An 18681-nucleotide genomic window follows, 5' to 3' on the forward strand; every position below is an offset into this window, starting at 1 on the left:
AATTCTGTATTTAGGACCTATTACTGCACTGATTGCTCTTTTTCAGCTTAGCAGTTGCTGAGCACAGATAGTAAAAATGAAGACTTCTGTGGCAGAATAGCAGTGATTTGTCAGGTTTTAACAAAATTTCTGACACGGAGGTGGCTCACAGAAAGCAAAGAACTATTGTCTAGTTATTAGACAATAAAGGTGAATATAAACCCAGCTGAATCCCAGAAGCAGCAAGTCATTAAGGAGATGCTGCAGCAAGCCAGCATCAGCACTGAGGGGAATGCCAGTCACCCTGTTTATCAGTGACATTACTTATTCTGTGTTATTTATTGGTGGAATATGTGCATTTGACAGCTATCTGTGGATGACAAGGAGCTAGCAGTTATATGAAGTATCATGAGCAATATATGCTAAATGTAGATGATTTAAATAACTTGGAGTTTTGTAAGAACAATGAGATGTGAACTTCAGTGGGAGGCAGGGGAAAAGGCAGATGCCAGACTATAGCTGGGGCAGACATTGGCAGAGGATGGATAAGTCAGACTGTCACCTGCCCCAACCTGAGCAGGGGTCATGATGGCTCATTTGACCCCAGGGTGCAAAAGACAAACAACAAGGGACTCAAGTTTTCTTATGCAGCAAACAACAATGCACTTTACTGAGTGCCAGCAACTTAGTTTATGATAAAGGAGACAGAGAGAGAAAAGGGAGACAAAGTAAAAGGGGAGAGGAAGAGAGAGAAAAGGGAGGATGGGGGAATATCTTCCCTTACCCGTAACCACTGCTACGTGTGCCCTGATCCCATCTTACGAGGCAGCTGCTACTCTGACTCTCAGCAGCACTAGCTCTGGCAAAGTGGGCAGTCAAGCTATTGCTCTTTAGCTTGGGCATTTCTCTGTATTTGCCAGTGTGCAGAAGCAGGCAGAAACACACTCTTTGGCACAGAGAAATGCAGCAGGCAGAGAGCTTCCTTCCACCATGGGTGGGCTAGGAAAAATACTCATCTCTGTGTAGACTCCCTGCACCTCACTTGTATTCCCACCTCCAGCCTCAGCACACACAATCTGTGTGAAAGTCCATATGCAACAGGAAAGGCTGCAAGAGGAAGCGAAAGCATTTTGTTTGCTTTGAGACTTTAAACAGCTTTTTCTGGCATAATGCCAGGATCCCTGGAGGATGAGCTCCTGTCACTGAACTCCAAAAATTCAGAACAACTTTAAGTCAGCTTAAGTTTGGGGGCCAAAACTGGCTACCCCAAAAATCAATATTCAGCCTTGAAAATACACACTTAAAAGGATCTTGGCTTAAATTGGGTGTTCTGTCACAAGTAAATCACAAGGAATTTCTGTTAAAATGCTTTGAGAGTACTGGGCGTTGCAACTGAAAGAAGGCTCCCAGGAGCCAGAACTGTGACACAAAAACAGCCATCTTAGAGAAAATGGGAAGAGATGTTTAAAATTAACTGGTCCAGGGAGCCAGCAGATGTTAAATCAAGTAATTAATCTAGTCTGAAATGGAAGAGCCCTGTCAACAGAGGGCTCCTGTCCTGTGAGGGAAGAACAGACGTTGGCCTGATGAGGTGTCTGAGAAAATTATTTTCATCAGCAGACGTCGCATGAGAATTAAAGAACAGTTGTCAATATCACTCAGGAAAGAAGGTCATCTCTAACTGCTCATCTTGAACATCACAACTGCTTACAAGGAAAAATCACTTCACAGGAGAGATAAATGTGGTCTCAGTTCAAACTAATGTAAGAGGCCCAACTCTGAGGTTTTATAAAGGATGTGAACCCAATTAACAAGCAAGGAAAGAGGATATAATCTACAGGAATAGATATACAGATCCTAGGGGCCTGAGGAAGGAGAGTAAACAACACTGACAGGTCAGTGGCTGGAACCAGGAGCCACTGCTGCCTTCACACAGCGCTGCCCACAGCGCAGGCAGGCAGAGCCCACCACTGCAAGACAGCTGGTGCTGCAAAAAGCTATTGCTACAGCTCAGTCTGGTCCACGAGATGGGATTCACCCTCTGCATTAACCTGTGCCATGGCAGAGACCATAGGGAAGGCAGATGGGAAAACTCCCAGAGGGGCCTGTTCCAAAAGGTGAGGGAAAACATCTGGGAATAGACTCTCTGTGGGTTCTTGAGGGTGAATTCACAGTAACAAAAGATCTCAAGAGGGTCTTGTGGAAAAAATTGAAGAGCCCTTCCCCCCTCAATTCTGGTAGTTTCCAGATGGGAAACCGAAATGAAACTTTTTAAAAAATGTTCAGAAACCTTTTGAACCTCATTAGTTTTCATTTCATATGTCTCTGCACAAAGAAGTTTATAAACCTCCATCTCTTTTAGATGAAATGATGTAATGTTCAGATTATATCAATCGGAGCAGGGAGGATTCGTCTCTGTAATATTTTTAACAAAATAAGTCATTTTATGCAGTCTTTATAATGCTTTTTTATTTCAGGGGTCATGGGAGCTGCATAACACCAGGTCTTCACAGTCTCAGAAACCAAGTTACCTAATGTTGAGGAAACAATACCTGCAATTAAGCTCTTAACTTTACTCATGTGAGTAGCTTGAATGGGTGCATAGAGAAAGAATACTTGCAGGCTTTCAACTGCACATGTGTAAGTTTTGGCAGAGCTTGGTTCTTAACCATGTTAATTTGAAGCCTTGCTTTCTTTTTTTCAGCAGCAAACCTAGAAAAACTACATATATGCTAACAACTTTGAAAATCCTGTAAAGTCAGTTTTGGAGATTTCAAGGGAATCAAAGGAAATGTGATAAAATTAAAATGCTCCCACTTAAATAAAATTTTATTTCCCTTCCAGTAACATACAATATTTAACTAATAGTTTTAATACATTCAGTAAAATATGAGCATATTATTAACCTCGTCAGAACGACACCATTTACTGTAAAGTCATTACCATTCTGTTCGCTCATGTCTGGCCCCTTTGTTTCAAGTCTGTTTTCCCAGCTCACAGTATCAGGTCAACAGACTAACATAAGTGAGTAATGTGTCTGGAATTTTTCCTTGCAACACCAAATTTCAGACCAAGCTCAGGCAGAAGGGCCATGCTGTGAATAGGATAGGAAGCAGCTTCAGTTGTACTTCTTCTCTACATTCTCCATCCTGTCCCACTTTCCCTTGCAAGAGGCTCACACCTAGTCTGCTGTCTGTCCCTGACATCAGTTCCTTCTCTCACAGCTCTCAAAGACAGCATCTGGACTTCTGGAAGTCCAAACCCACCCTTTCTCAGGGTCTAGTAGACAAAAAACAATTCTGTGCTTCCCACGGCCTGTGTTCAAAATCTGCAGCAGTGACCTCGGAAGTCCAGAGGTGAACTTGTTTCTGTAAGATGGGATAGTCAGAGGGGATCTACTCAGATAATGAAGTATTTGTGGTTATTTCTCAGGTGCCACACACAGTTAACTCAGTGAAGTCACTCAGTGAAGTGGAGGGATGTCCTGCTTCTTGTTGTCTGTCCCCATAGTCAGTGGGGATTTATTAACAGTGCTGAAGGTGTCAGCACAAGAGAAGGATGTCAGTCTTTCCTCAGCACTTTAAACTTCTAAAGGCTTCAAGTCTGGGGGAAGCTGGATGTCCTTCTGAAACATTATGTCAGTAAGTCTGGTCTTTTACACAGATATTAGCAAATAAAACCAAGTTGTATGAAAAATGTCAGTTCTATTTTGGCCAACTAAAATATAACAGGAAATTGTTTGCTTAAGACATATGGAGAACTGCAAAACTGAACCACAGATAAGTAACCACTATTATTAAGAATGGTAAACATAGTTGCAGAGGTGAAATGGATTATGCTGCTGGATGTTTCCTTTAATATGAATTCCAGCTGAAGATTTGCTTTGCATACGAAGGTTTATAGAAGATCCTTGCAACAACTTCAGGAAACAGAATTTAATTCTTACAGAATAGTCATGTATTTATCCAGTGACTTAATACACTGATGGGAAAACATATGTATTACGGTACACAAACTAAACAAATAGTTTCTGAATACACTAATTTCAGAAATATACCAATAGCTCTGATAGGAAGAACTTGAATATGAAAGTCTTACAAACCAAAAAAAGAAAAGAAAAACCAATCTGGGCTGCTAAGCTACAAGCTGTTTTGAATGATGTCCAGAATCCAAAAGAATCAAAGCCCGTCACCCCAAATAAGTGCAGGTCTTCTCTGGGATGGCACAGCTCCACCAAGGTTTGAGCCAGTGGAGTGTTCTGCAAATTGTGCCCGCATGTTGCTGCACCAGGAAGATGGGACACAGGTGACCCTGAGAATATGGGCCTGACCCCCTCTCTCTGCAAGGTAACTGCACAAGCAGGGAGTCTGAAAAACACTGTTACAGATATTTTTATCAGAACAGGAGGGTGTTGGAAATCTTCTGTTTGTTCTTTGAAAGCACTCCTAAAGAAACAGCCTACTTCCTTCCACAGCTCTGAGGCTCAAGGCTAAATATTTCCCACACTAACTTTTTTCCCCAACAAGTGGTGTAGTTACTCCAGCAGCTAAACCTCCCCTTTCTAGCCACTAGTACACCCAATGTCAAGAGATGGGTACTATGTGGAACAAATGATACACCTGAGAGAGGCAAGTCACTCAACCCTTCTATTATCTCTTTTAAATGAGGTGGAACAAATTAAAAGCAAATATTATTCACACCTATCAGTTTAATCAACCTAATGTTCCAAATGAATGAGTCCAATTCTTGGATCCTCTGCCAAAAAGATACAGTATGACATGGACCAACAGAGATTAATTTTTTTTAAGACCTTCAATTTTCTATGCAAAAAAACCCACTTCCATTTTTAGGAAAAACAGTGTATCAGGCAACATCCTTAAGGGTGAATGGAGACAGCAAATGCCTAGAGTTATTTATGGGGATTTTTCCTCCAAATTCTTACTGCCGTATCCATCACACAGGGAGGGAGCAATGGTGAGTGCTCATGGTGCACAGCTAAGAACCATGAGCAGGAATTGGCTCCTTCTCATGGACAGCCACGAGTACTTGCCCTTTTGGAATTACACTCATATTCAAAGTGATGACAGGACAAAAGAACTTAGCAGGGAGAAATCAAGAACACAGCAAGCCCCCAGGCCAGGCTATTGTCAAGCCCACAGGTACTCATGTGACGAGGACCCTCTCCCCAAAACACATCCTGGGGAAGGCTCCTAACCAACTTAAAGTTCAGGGTTACTAATCTAATTTCTTTTCAGACTGGTAATTTGTGACTCACAGGCAAGTATCTATTTTTAGGGATGGCTTCAACAAGTTCCAAATGGAAGCACAACAAACTGTGGCCTCTAGCCACTTCAACAGCCAAGTTCCTGACATGAGTCCAGAAACTTAGGCCAGTGCAACTCAGGCACAAACTCTAACTATTCAATATTGTAATTATGTGTTTTAACCTGTGTGTCCCCCATCACCCAGGTTATTTTGAATTTTAGAAGAAATGCCGTGGTTTTTCACTGTTTTTCTTCTCCCTGCCTGCTCAAACACAAGTTGGAAGCATTTCCCAAACCACCCTGTCACCATGTCTTCCAGCATGAACTGTCTGATATGCTCTGAGTCAGCTACATCTGAGGAACCACAGCTGGCCTGGAGGGAAGCCAAAGACTTCTCCCTTCAGTTTTGTTGCACAATGTGATCTAAATACCCAGTCCCATCTAATTTGTTTCCTTCTGGGGTTTAAGGAAACTGTCTTTCACTTTGCAAGGTCTCAAGTTAGGGAAACATTGTAAGGTCAGTGTCCAAAACCAATTCAGACAGCAATACAAATAAACATCGTTTGGAAAAAGAGACACAGTCAGGGGAAAAAAAATTCAACAAACGTTTGTGACTAGACTATCACTTTCATTCACATCATGCTCTGGAATTTAAGTTTCATCTGCTTCTATGAAAAATATGAACAAAGCGATGTATAACCAAGGAAATAATTCTTACTTGATTGTGTGTCCTGACTTCATCTGGGGTTAAACTACAACACTGTAACCTTCTCCTTCTTGTAAATTTGTCAAGGTATTCTTTTAGTAAAATTGGGTTAAAAAGAAGCATTTTTTTTGGAGTGATGCTGAATCATTAAAATTATTTAAGGTGAAGATTGCCAAGATGCTTGGAAGTCAGCTGTGGCAGAGACTGCATTAAGAAACAGCCCCAATATACATTTTTTCACTTATTTTTACTTCATCCTCACAGACAACATATTTTTTGCAGTATATTTCACTAATTTCTATTTTACAACTTAAAAAAGCTGTAGTGTGATCTAAAAATGAAATTTGATTATCCAGTGACACAGAATTTTGAAAATACATCATCTCAAGAGATACTGAAATATTAAGATGATAAATTAATTCTTTTCTTGGCTCAAATTTTGAAAGAAAAGGAGTTGTTTAAAGCATGCAGTATTCTTCTTGTATTCTATCCATATTCTAGCCATATTCTATTCATGTCATTACTTGTATTTTGGCTGACAATATATAAGTTATTTTTAATTGCAAATTATGTTAGAAAGAGATAATCTATGATGTGATTCTCATAATGGAACAAAAACTGTACATTGTTTTAAATGGGTTCTGTGCTTGCAAACATCCCTGAATTGACACCCAAACACGGGGTAGAAAACAAACAAACCATCTGGCTGTGCCACACACATGCACTAAAGGATAAGTGTACCTCTCCCAAGGGGCAGAAACTCACATCCACCTAAAAACAGTCAAAGAAATATCAGCTTGCTGCCATCACACCTTGTAGCCCAAACACATGCAAAAGCCAGAGTATGCAAGACTGTGCTGCACAACATCTGCGTTTCTCAAGATTTTCAGGAGTCTCCTGACTCCGTGGGTCTTGCCCAGTCCCCAGCTGCTCCATGCCTTGGTGGGAGAAGCAGAGCATGGAGTCACACTGAGGGACCCAGAGGAGCTGCCCACCAAAGGCACTGTGCACTGTCCCCGGGCAGCACCCAGGACATGGGGCAGCTCCTCTCTGGTCCCTTGTACAGAGCCTCAATTATCACCATCTAAATTACCTCTGGTATATTTCATGCACCTTTGTAAGAGGCCCTTTGGAAATTGTTAATCAATGGACAGATTTCTTCCCCTAAAACTGCTGTCAGTAGAGTGAGGAGCATGGCACTAACAAGGAGAGGTGCTCTGACGGCACTGAGCTCACCTAGCACCCTTCTGGTGGAAAATGAAAGACACCACTGGAGCACACCTTCCTCACTTTGAACAACCTCGTGATGACCATGTGGAGCTGGTGGGAGACACTGCGACTTTGTAAAGGTTTCAGACCACCTTTTGTCATAATCCTGGTGACAGTCCAGGCTGGTACAACACAGAGGCTTCCTCCCTGTCCTGTTCTTCCTCTGCTGCCTGAATTGGAAGCTGTCACATTGGCTGCCCCGAGAGAAGCCGGCATGAGCCTCTTTCTCCGAGATTACAACTACACCCCAACTTCCATCCAACACAGATAACCAGAAAGTTAAGAAGAGCTAACAGAAATCATCTTACCAGCAGTTTCAAAATGCAGCAGATTCCACACCAGGGTGGAGAATTAGTTTCAGTCTGACTGGTCTCCTCTTATTTGTTTAAGGACTACTCCAGCAGCGAGCAGGGAAGAATTCCATTCCCACATAGGAGTGTAATGCCAAGTTCCTCTGACTTGCAGCAAGATTTACCAACATTTCCTGGTTCCCTCCATCCTGAAATGCTAGCAAGAAGCCTAGTCTATACCTCACAGCAATCAGCAAGGTCTTTCATATCGCAAAGGAATAATTTAACTATAGGAAATAAATTTACCTTTTCATTGAAAATTCTACTTTGAGTATAGCCAACTGAACGTATTTCCACATAAACTGGTGATAAATAGAGAGGAGGAACTTGCAAGGAGAAGTGCCAATTTGCCTGTGCCCATATCAAAGCAGTTGCTACTTGAAAGCATTAGGGCAGCAGCATGCGCAGAAGTACATTGTTCAAATGGAGCTCCTATTGTAAAAATAAAAGCTTGCACATGGTGAAAATGAGGTATAAAATCTTACATTCTCTTCCTCATTAGCACAGTGGGACAGTAATATCAGAGGTGTTAACTGGTGGGTGTGTTCATACAGAATTGCTTGTTCCTGTTATACGGTGTAGCAGAGAACAGAAATCAGGTTTAAAAGTGAAAATGTACCAGATCTCTTTTCACCCAGGTTGGGCCCTATGGACATAATTTACTACTGTGTATAATACACATTGTTCAATAGCACTGTATAACCTTTTTTCATTGATTTTAACTTTTGCAGAGGTACAATATTATTTCTAGAGGTCAAGTCCCCAGAATAAGAGGCAGGGCTGAGAAGCAGCATGTTCAGTGTAGGCAGTAGCAGTGAGCACCCACATGCAGCAGCCCTAGCTCATGCTCCCAAGGCTCCCTATGATGCTAACATCCCCAGGCTACACTGAAAGGATGTGTGGGTGCTGCCAGACCTTTCCACCCCAACAGCAGAAATAAGGTGAGAAAGAGTTTTTAAGAGGCTCCTGGAGACATCTCCAGGATTGCATGTGTTTAAAACCTTAGCATGCAAAGGCTCCAACAGATCTAGGAGCATCTGCTGCAATCCATGGAGATGACTTCAGTGATCTCATCAGTCTCAGTAACCTGTCTCAAGGGTTGACCCATTTGTTTCTCTGGATAACTTTTCAGACAGCTCATCTAACATAAATCCGTCTTGTCTATGCACACAAGTCTAGAATTGACCAATTTATAAAAATAGCAAGGAAGTGACAAATCCAGTGATAAGCCTTAGAAATAATCAACTGCACTGACTGCAGTTTTTCCTCTGTCACCCGTTTGTGATTACTACAGCTAGCAAACACCAGCTTTGTACATGCTGCCATGCCCAGGCTTACTTCAAACTATTTTCCTTACAATAAAATCCTTTTCATTCTTTGTTCCTTTCTTAGATTTTTTTTCTTTACACAGGAAATAAGCTACAATATTCTTTGAATGAATGAAAGGATATTGTTCCTATAACCTATGTGCTCTCTCCATGAAGGAGCTGGAGTGCTCACCTAAGAGCCCTTTTGCTCTTTGTTGTGGGTTTTTCGGGTTTTTTTTTTCCCCGTTTTTTGTTTTGTTTTTTGTGGTTTTCTTTTTTTGGGGTTTTGGGTTTTTTTTGAGGGGGGGATGTTTTGTTGTTGTTGTTATTGCTGTTTGGGTTTGCAGATCTGTGCCATGCACCAGGTCTTAAGATAGCATAATGGAAATTGTTGCCAAATTGGCTAGTCCTTACACCAGCACTAGAACAGAATCTGATTCCAAAGTTTTAAAGAAAATTCATGGATACAGGAGACACTGCCCTGGATTTCTACATGCCAGGAGTGGACTGGTTTGATGCTGCAGGATGCTGTCACCCACTGACAGCCAGCTCCTGCCCTTGCTGAGATTGGTTACTGCTCTCAACAGGAACTGGACTCTTCACTCTCTCAGTCACATTTTGGCTCAATAAAGAATTTTTGAATCAGGGTGGGATGGGAAAAATTAAGAGCCTTTTAGGAATGGCATATCCTGAATTTCCAAAAGCTGTCTAGGTCAGCCCAGAGTCTAGCTGGCTGGTGCACTCATCCCCAGTATTTACACCAACAGTGGAAACATGCCTGGAACACCTGCAAACAATTACATCTCTGACTGTCTCACGCTGAGGCCCTGTAATGCAGGATACTGCATCCACACTGCAGCACCTACTGCTCACTTCCCACAGAAAACATCCACACTAAACTTATTTCATTATAGCTAATTGGCACCCAATTGAATTCTTTTAAAAGGTGTGCTTTGCAATATCTGTCATCTTAAAGCTTCCCTTACCGTGAGGAAGCATCTGTCTTCTCTGGGTTGAATGTAAAGGTTTTCTGCTTCCATATTATCTATGTATACCAGAGTGTGTCAGAGCAGACTAAAACAAGGGTTCAAAATTGCAGCGTGCTCTGCTAGTGACCAAGCTGTCAGTTCCAGTTCCAAGGCTTCTCACCCATATCCTTATTTTTTCCCACCACTCCCATCCGTCCAAAAGCATCCCCTAAGCCATTGTCCACACGTAGCATTTGTCCAAACCAAAACTCCGACTTCAAGTCATACCCACACACTGGGTCCTCTGCCTCCTCCCTTATTCCTGACCTAGACCTGTGTTACCAACCCAGAGTCCCTCACCTGATCTCAGCACAGCCTGGCTTTCAGTGCCAAGACTTGTTCCTGCCCTGGGCTAGGCAGCTCACACCTGGCCATGGTGCTCACAAGGGGAGTTTCAGGTAGGAACAATCACTTCTCACAACCACACTACTCTGAAAAAGCCCCTGCACATCACATAATTTACACAACTCTGGAGCAAAAACCACCAAGTGCCAGGCCTGATTTCTACCTCACTCCTCTACACTACTTTAGTTCTGCAAGGAAAAGCAAGTATTGTCATGAATTCCCTCAGCAAGAGTAGATCCTGAACTGACATGGAAAGGGTTGCTATTACCTCAAAATAACCCTGGCACAAGGAGTGTATAGAAAGGTGGTTTAGAAACAAAAATATTAAGAGGAAAACAGAAACCAGCAACCTGACTGGTGTGACAGAAGGCATGAAATGCCAAGTCTCTTCACATTTACAGACTCATGCTGTTTATGGGCTTAACCAAATGCTTCAGTAAGAAAAAAAAAAAGAATAAATAATGGAGTAATAATAATGGAGTAATCAATCTATAACTCTTGGAGACTAATGGAAAAAAATGACTGGACCACAACAGTCAAGCCATACTCTAGTTTCTTTGGCCTTATATTAGGATCTTTAATTCCTTCTCTCACATACAGACTTAAAATAACATTTTAGATCTAAATTCTCACACAAAGAAAGCCTGAAACATAAGCAGATAACAATACATGGAGTTGAACAGTACAATAGGCCTGGACTTTGGCTGAGCCAGCAATCAGGCAGCCTACATTTTGCTGTGTTCCTTGATGGGCTGCAAATAGACACTCAGACAAGTCTTATTCGTTGTCCTTCCTGATACAGGCTTGAGTAATGAAAAGAGAAACAGCATATAAAACAACTCTGGCTACTCTGATGGGTGAATTGAAAAGTTTTCCTCCAAGGAATTTGTTACTTGAGAAAGCAGATTAGAAAAAAGTGGCAAGAAATATGACTGTAATCAGAGAATAGAAAATGTATTCCATTGACTAATAAGTAACAGGAAGAAACTTTAAATTTCCATTTATACTCGCATTTCCAGTTACATAGTTACAGAAGAAATTATCAGGAGTTTTTTATTTGTGGACTCTCAAAGGAAAAGACAGAAAACAGAAGAATACAGAGTTAGAACATAAGAACAAAATACAGACAGTGCTCAGGAAAAGATGCTAGCTTGCAAATAGCAGGAGACCAAGACCACAGCTCACTGACCTCTACCACCTGATGGGAGTCTGCTGTAAATTGTTATTCCCTTTTGAGGACACTCTTTGTGAAGTTACCTGCAGATCTGCGTGGTTGGTAAAACAGCAATGAGCTAAAGAGCTGTGTAACACTCAGGTCACACCTGCTGGAGTCACCCTTTAGCCTTAAGTTTTCTGAACCATCCCCCTGAGTCTTTGCAAGGACCTAGACCACTGCTCATAACTATCCAAATTATACAAACCTCCTCTTAAAACAACACACATCTTACCAACCCTGTAACAAGTAGTAAGCGCCCCAGCAAAGCAGCTCATTCTGGTACTGAAATAGCAAAATACAAAACCACAAAAACACTTGTTTAACTGAGGAAAAATACTGTCATGAATGCCTGGGAGTCTGAGTTGCACTCAGGGTTTATTGGAGCTACAGTTGCTCCCAGTGGAATTATCCACCAGCAAACTCACAGTAGTGGGTCAGCAGTGTATGGTGTGACACAGAGGCAGAGTGGTGGACTGGATCCTTCAAGCCCAGTTTGTGTGTTCAGTGTGAATACCTTACATGAACTACATGGCACACTTTCCCAAAGTGTGGCAGGAGCAAGGGAAAAAGGAAAAAGCTAGCCTGTAACACTTCTAAAAAAGAAGTTGTATTAATTTCATGCAATAGATTGAAAAGAATAAATGTCAGAGTTTCACATGTCTTCAGAGTGAAAACTGATTTCTAGACTGCCTGTTTGAATCAAAACATGTACCTAGTTTTGGTATTAGTGGAAAGAACGGCTGATCTGCCACTCAGTAGATCATTGTGGTATTTTACTATGGATATCAGATTTTACTTGCCAGTGCTGAACTGTTCAGGTCCTGCTGCTCATGAGGCTTGTGCTTTTGGATGCATTAAGAGAGAGACTGCTGAGTCCTGATCATTTCCAGCCATTATTTGCCAAAATAAATGGCAGGAGGATCAATATTGCTTGGCTTGACACTCATAAGCTATGTTCAGGCTGTAGTTTGCTATTTGGGCTTTGCACTGGATAGAAAAATACAAACAGGTAGGAGAAAATGCACCAGAAGCCAGGAGACAAGACAGATGACACTATCAGTATCTTGGACAACAGGTTTGGGCTTTAAAAACTTTTTTGACTGTTTGCAGAAATGCTTGGAATGATGGTGGGGAGGGCAGAATTCAATACAGAAAATTGAAAGATGTTTCTGTCAGGCAGGAAGAGTCAGGTTCACAGCTAAGGGAGGAAAATAACTTGTCCAGGCAGCAGTTATGCAGAGAAGGACCTGGAGGTGGCTGGATCGCCAAGGAAACCAGGAATCAGTTGCACCATGGTGTTGCAGAGTCAAACACAGCACTGGCAAGACTAGACTGAGCTAGAAGCCTCCATTGCTCATGAAGTCACACATCCAGTGCACACAGCCCTGCTCCTAGGTCTCGTCTTCCTCATGCCTATTTGCAGGCCTAGGCACTGCACCTGACAAAATATGAGAATGACTGGAAAGAATCCAGGGAACAAGAAAAATGTTGGGACTGTTTTCTGGCCTTTTGATCAAGGAAAAGAAGGAAGATGATGAGATCATTTAATCTAAAGAAACAAAAGCAGGGAGCTCATGAAAACAGTTACAGATATGTAAAGTCTGTGGCTTGGAGGAAAGAATCTACTTTATAATGTCCATAATATTCAGAAGAGGTTTATTGCACAGCTGAGATGTGGTTCAGGCATGAGATAAACCCTCTGAGAGGTGAAGGGGGAGAAGAACAGCTAGAGTTTGCATTGGAAAAATGTAGTTTCTATCATCCAGGAAAAGCATACTTCAGAAATTAAGGGTAGTGCTGATCCTGCCTTTGTCCAAGAGTTTTTTTCAGGTCTGCTTAGCTCCTCAACAACACAGGAATGGTCTTTCCTGGCCTCTGGTGAGCCACGCCACTCTGAACTGTAATACTCACAGCAACAGGGAGTTTCAGCACATACTGGAAACACCAAACTTTCTTTTATGAGAAGAATAATATATATAACAAAAGCATAATTTAAACTGAAGGAAAGGAAATAGTGCCTTTACTGGCAAAAGTAGCATTTGGCTGCATGGTCAGCCTACAAGTTTTTACAGCAAGTTATCATCTAATTCCATCCTGTACTGTAAACTGGAGTTGCTTGCTTAGCAATCACAACAGCTTATCTCCTACAAGAATGGGGTAATCATGGAGTGACATGCAGTAGCTGGAAACAGAGACCACGACTTGTCCAGCCCTGAGACAGATGGGGGCTGTGCTCACCCTCTCCCCATGAAGACACACAATTAACAGAGACTGGACACCTGTGGCTAGAGGGAAACTTTTAAAGTACCTTCTGTCAATAGATTAAACTTTCTTCTGAAAAAAATATTTTCTAGGCATAACAAAAATACACATGTATTACTTTGAAAAAGTTGCCACACCACAACTAGACATGTAAATAAAAAGCCACTTTCCTTTTATTGACGAAATGCCCCACAAACCCACAAAAAAGTACTTGACCTCATAAGTGGGAGACCTGCTGCTGTTTGAGAAGGAAAAGGAGAGTCCATTTTAGAAATTTTTTTTATTGGCATGCATGTCATTTGGAGCCTTTTCGGATCTTGGCCTTAAAATACCAAGCCCCTCTTCCACTTTTGGTAGTGTCTGCACACTAGGAACAGAACCCAGCTGAGACTTAACATCAGCACTAGCCCAAGGAGATACCTCTTGGCTCTCAGAACAGTCTTTTCTCTGCATACCTGCCCAGCATTTACAAGAGACAGGCATTCCCACCACAGACTTTCACAGCAGTGCAAGGTTCCCACTTTGGTTTTGATCTAAAGGCGTTAACGCTTTTCCCACGCAGTCCACTTTGATGTCTTTTAAATATAACCTGAGCTTGCACATGCCAAAAGAATCAACATAGTCTTCATTCATATTTTAGTTGTGAAGCACTTAGTTCAGAATCATTTGCATAATGATTTAGCAAGAGATAAATGCCAGCAATAAGAGAAATACTGAACACGTTAAACACATGTATTATTGTCCTGCACAGAGAAATTTACCTCAGTAAAATTCTGTTTGGTGTTGAACAAAAAAGAGCTGAATTGCAATCCCTTACAGTGTTATCTTCTACACAGTTCCCTAAACAGCTTGTTTTCCTACATAATGAGCTCTGAGAAAGCTAGAAATGGTTGAATTACTATTTTGCACTCATCTGGGCTTCAAGTGGGACAGTGTCACTGGTGATTGACAGCAGTCAGCACACCTTGATCCACTGCTGTGCATCAGGTGTAGTGACCATCTGCCCCTGTGTGTTAGATCACTGCCTCTCCTTACATGGGCAACGTGTTAAATCCTCTACAAACTAGAGTATTCCACATGTAGGAAGAATCTTACTTAGAGAATACCACAAGACACAGATATTCATGGCAGTTGGTCACTTCGCGTCACTGCAGAGATACAGACTTTTATTTAAAAAAAAACAAAAGTAAAAAACCAAAACCAAACCAAACAAACAACAAAAACCCAAACAAAACAAAAAAAAACCCAACCAACAAAAAAAAAAAAAAACCACAAAAACCCCCTGATCAAGTGTGTCACCAAGACAGCAGGGAGGTGTAGCCAGCAGCCTGTGCATGCCTGGTCCACTGCTTTTATTAATTTCATTTGGCCCTTTAAAAATGGTTCTGTCTGCAGTACATGTGGTCTCGTCCTTTACCCTTTTCCAAAAAAGCATAAATGCTTTGTGTTTGAAAAATGAAAAAGCACTAACATAACAAAGCTGTGTTAATATTAGAAGGAGTTGTGCATCTCTGGTTCACATTGAATGGATATCAGCATTATGTTCACTGGTGCTAGGATACCATGGTGATGGGCCCTGAAGAATTACCAAAAATAGATTAAATGCATGTGACAAGTGATAATAAGCACAAAATGTTTTCCATACAGTAAAAATTCCTCAGAAAAGCAGAATAACACATTCTATAAATCAGCACAAAGAATCAACAACATCCAGGCAGAATATTTGGGTATCTGAATGTGTAGCCAGAGCTGAACTCCTAAGCCCAAAATTGCCAAGAAACCAAATTTGGCAATTGTGTCTGCACCTAGAAAAATTTAGACCAAGGAGACTGGCACAGAATCTGCTGTTGCTAGCAAAAATGTATGAAAGGAGCTGAGAGGTTTGTATTTAGAGTAGAGACATTAATCACTGGGTAACACCTACCACAGTGACTGCGTCTTCCCAAGCTGTTGGAATCTCATCCCTTTTTGGATTGAGTCAATCAAAATATTAAAAATGTCATTCTTTGAAGCTGTTCTGAGCCAGGCTGTTTGTTCACTGCTGTATAAAACAAATCACTCGAAAGTGTCTCACTGAAGCTGCCCACTGATTCAGCAGGGTGCTCATACACAGAATTAAAGACATGTGCAAGCACCAGAAGCTCTTGTGTGGGAATGACAGGACACAGTGCACCCCACCTTCTCATTAACAACCACTGTGCTGCATTTCCACAAAGCAGGTGACATCAAAGGGACAAGAAATGCCTGAGATGGCACCACTACTTGCTCACAACTGTCAGCAGCACTTGGCTCAAAGCATCCCTTATGGAGAAATGTGCGCAGCAAAGCCAATTGTTTATGAAAACAACAGCTATCTAAAGCCATATTGAAAATTCATTAACTGGGATGATTTACTGAGGTGACTCACTCTATGTAGACAATATAAATATTTAGGTTGCTGCTCCACATGTTAAGCTACCCTCAATCCAAAGTGACAAGACTTTCTGAAGCAAAATTTCTCCATGCTTTAGAGCTTGGAAGAGCTCCCACCAAAGGGAGCATGTACCAGAAAGCAACTGGGAAGGAATATCCCACTGCATAGCAACATATCGAAGGTATTCAGGGGAAAGCATGCAGACCCTGTTGGAGGAAAAGATACCAAAGGCAAGCATTTGAGGAAGAACCTGCCACAGATTTCCGTGGCTTTGGAATGTTGGAGTTAATCCAAAATCCTCAGTGCCCATCAGCCAGAGCAGATCTTTCAAGTGAGACAGAGATATTTAATTGCAAAGTCCAGTATTAGGTGAGACACCAAGTCCTGACAAACTATAATGGGTGGCATTTTGATATATCAGTCTATGTGGCAAACTGTGCAAAAAAATCCACTTTCACTAACTTCACCCTCTGTTTTTTCAATGACTGAGACATAGGGCCCCCAGAACATACATGCCAAGAGAAATTCTCTGGAGACCAGAACATCAAAGATTCAAACTTCATGGGCCTTATATTTCCTGGAGGAAGTGAAGAAAAATGGAAACTGCTAAGATATAATCATAGGATCATTTATGTGGAAAAATACTTTAAGACCACTGAGCCCAGCCATTACTCCATGACTGCCAAGCCTACCACTAAAACATGTCCCTAAACACCATATCTACAAATATTTTAAATACCTCCAGGGATTGCAACTCTCTCACTTCCCTGGGTAGCCTGTTCCAATTCCTTGGGAAGAAATTTTTTGTAATATCCAATCAAAACACCTCAGGTACAACTTGAGGCCATTTCCTCTTATCCTATTACTTGCTGTTTGGGAGAAGAGACACACACACCCACACACATACCCACCCTGGCTACAATTTCCTTCCAGGTGCTTGTAGAGAACCATAAGTTCACCCCTGAGTGTCTTTTTCTCCAGGCTAAACACCCCCAGCTCCCTCAGTCACCCATCACACGTGTGCTCCAGACCCTTTCCCAGATTCATTGCCCTTCTCTGGACACACTCCAGCCCCTCAAAGTCTTTCTTGTCACAAAGGGCACAGAACTAAACACAGGATTTGAGATGCCTCACCAGTGCTGAGTACAAGGGGAAAATCAGTGCCCTGGTCCTGCTGGCCACACTGCTTCTTCTCTGACACAAGCCAGGGTACAATTGGCCTTCTTGGCCACTTGGGCACACCCTGGCTCATGTTAAGCCACTGTCAGCCAGCACACCCAGGCCCTTTTCTGTTGGGACACTTCTCAGCCACTCTGCCCCCAGCCTGTAACAAGGCATGAGATTGTTGTGACCTTAGGACCCAACAGGACCCAGGACCATCAAGCCAGTCTGTTCAGATCTCTGTGAAGAACCTTTCTACCCTCACACAAATCAATGCTCCCATCCAACTTGGTGTCATCTGCAAACTCACTCAAAGTGTCCTTGATTGCCTCATCCAGTTCACTAATAGATTCTTCCTCCAAAATTATTTCCATTTCCTGCTAGTGAACAGGACAAGAGACTGAAGGATGCGCAGCAAAAACAAAACCCTAAAACACTCCCAAAATCCAGGGAATCATTTGGGAAATTAATTTCTCCCAGTAAAAACATGTTTTATATATCTTTTTAGAGTGTGAAAACACTAGAAGTATAAGCATCTCCACTCTCCATGCAAGACAGTCCTTTGCTTAAGCACTTCAGCTCTTAGCCAGAAGAAATAGGTTTTACTTAATTTTAAGCAATTTAAACCGAAAAATTGATTTGGATAATGCAGCAAAACTTCTGTACGGTTTATAGATCCCACTTGGTCCTGAGGATATGATATCTTTCTCACCAGCTTTCAGACCTCAAAGACAGCAGGTAAGAACGATACCAGTGTGAGATCTTAGACCTTGTGGCCACCAGAGAGCTGCTGAGCTTGGGCTGGCTTCAGCAAGGCTCAAAGGACACCAACAACAGCAAAGGCCCACTGTGATAGTTGCCTTACTGGGGAATAAGTGCAGCCTGGATACCTTTGAGCCTGGGCCATGCCACAGAAACTTTTAAACCTATTTCACAGTCCCTTTAATAGTGTAGGAATAGAAGAATGAAGGGAAGATCTACAGCAACAAGAAAAATTACACCACAAATATATGCACTGTATTAAAGATAAGAAATTCACAAAGGGGTAGATTTGAGTTGACTGTTCATCTCTATTTCAGCTATAGTAAAAACCACAGTATAAAGTACAAAATATTAACTATTGGTTGATGTAGCACTCACAAGACTTTTGTGCCCGCAAGTTACCTTTGTGTGCTTCCATGCTAAAGGTCTTTTCACAGAATCAAAGTTTTTATAGTACAGCAAGGGCAACATCGAGTGCAAGCACCCAACACATTGTGGGAGAATCATTCTCAGAGCAGCTTATGGGGCCATGCCAAGCAACTGTGATTCCAAAAGACCAGAAGTCATGGAAAGACATCAGATAGATGGTAGCCATAGCACAGAGCTACAGAAACACATA

Source organism: Catharus ustulatus, chromosome 8, assembly GCF_009819885.2.
Source record: "Catharus ustulatus isolate bCatUst1 chromosome 8, bCatUst1.pri.v2, whole genome shotgun sequence".
Lineage (NCBI taxonomy): Eukaryota > Metazoa > Chordata > Aves > Passeriformes > Turdidae > Catharus > Catharus ustulatus.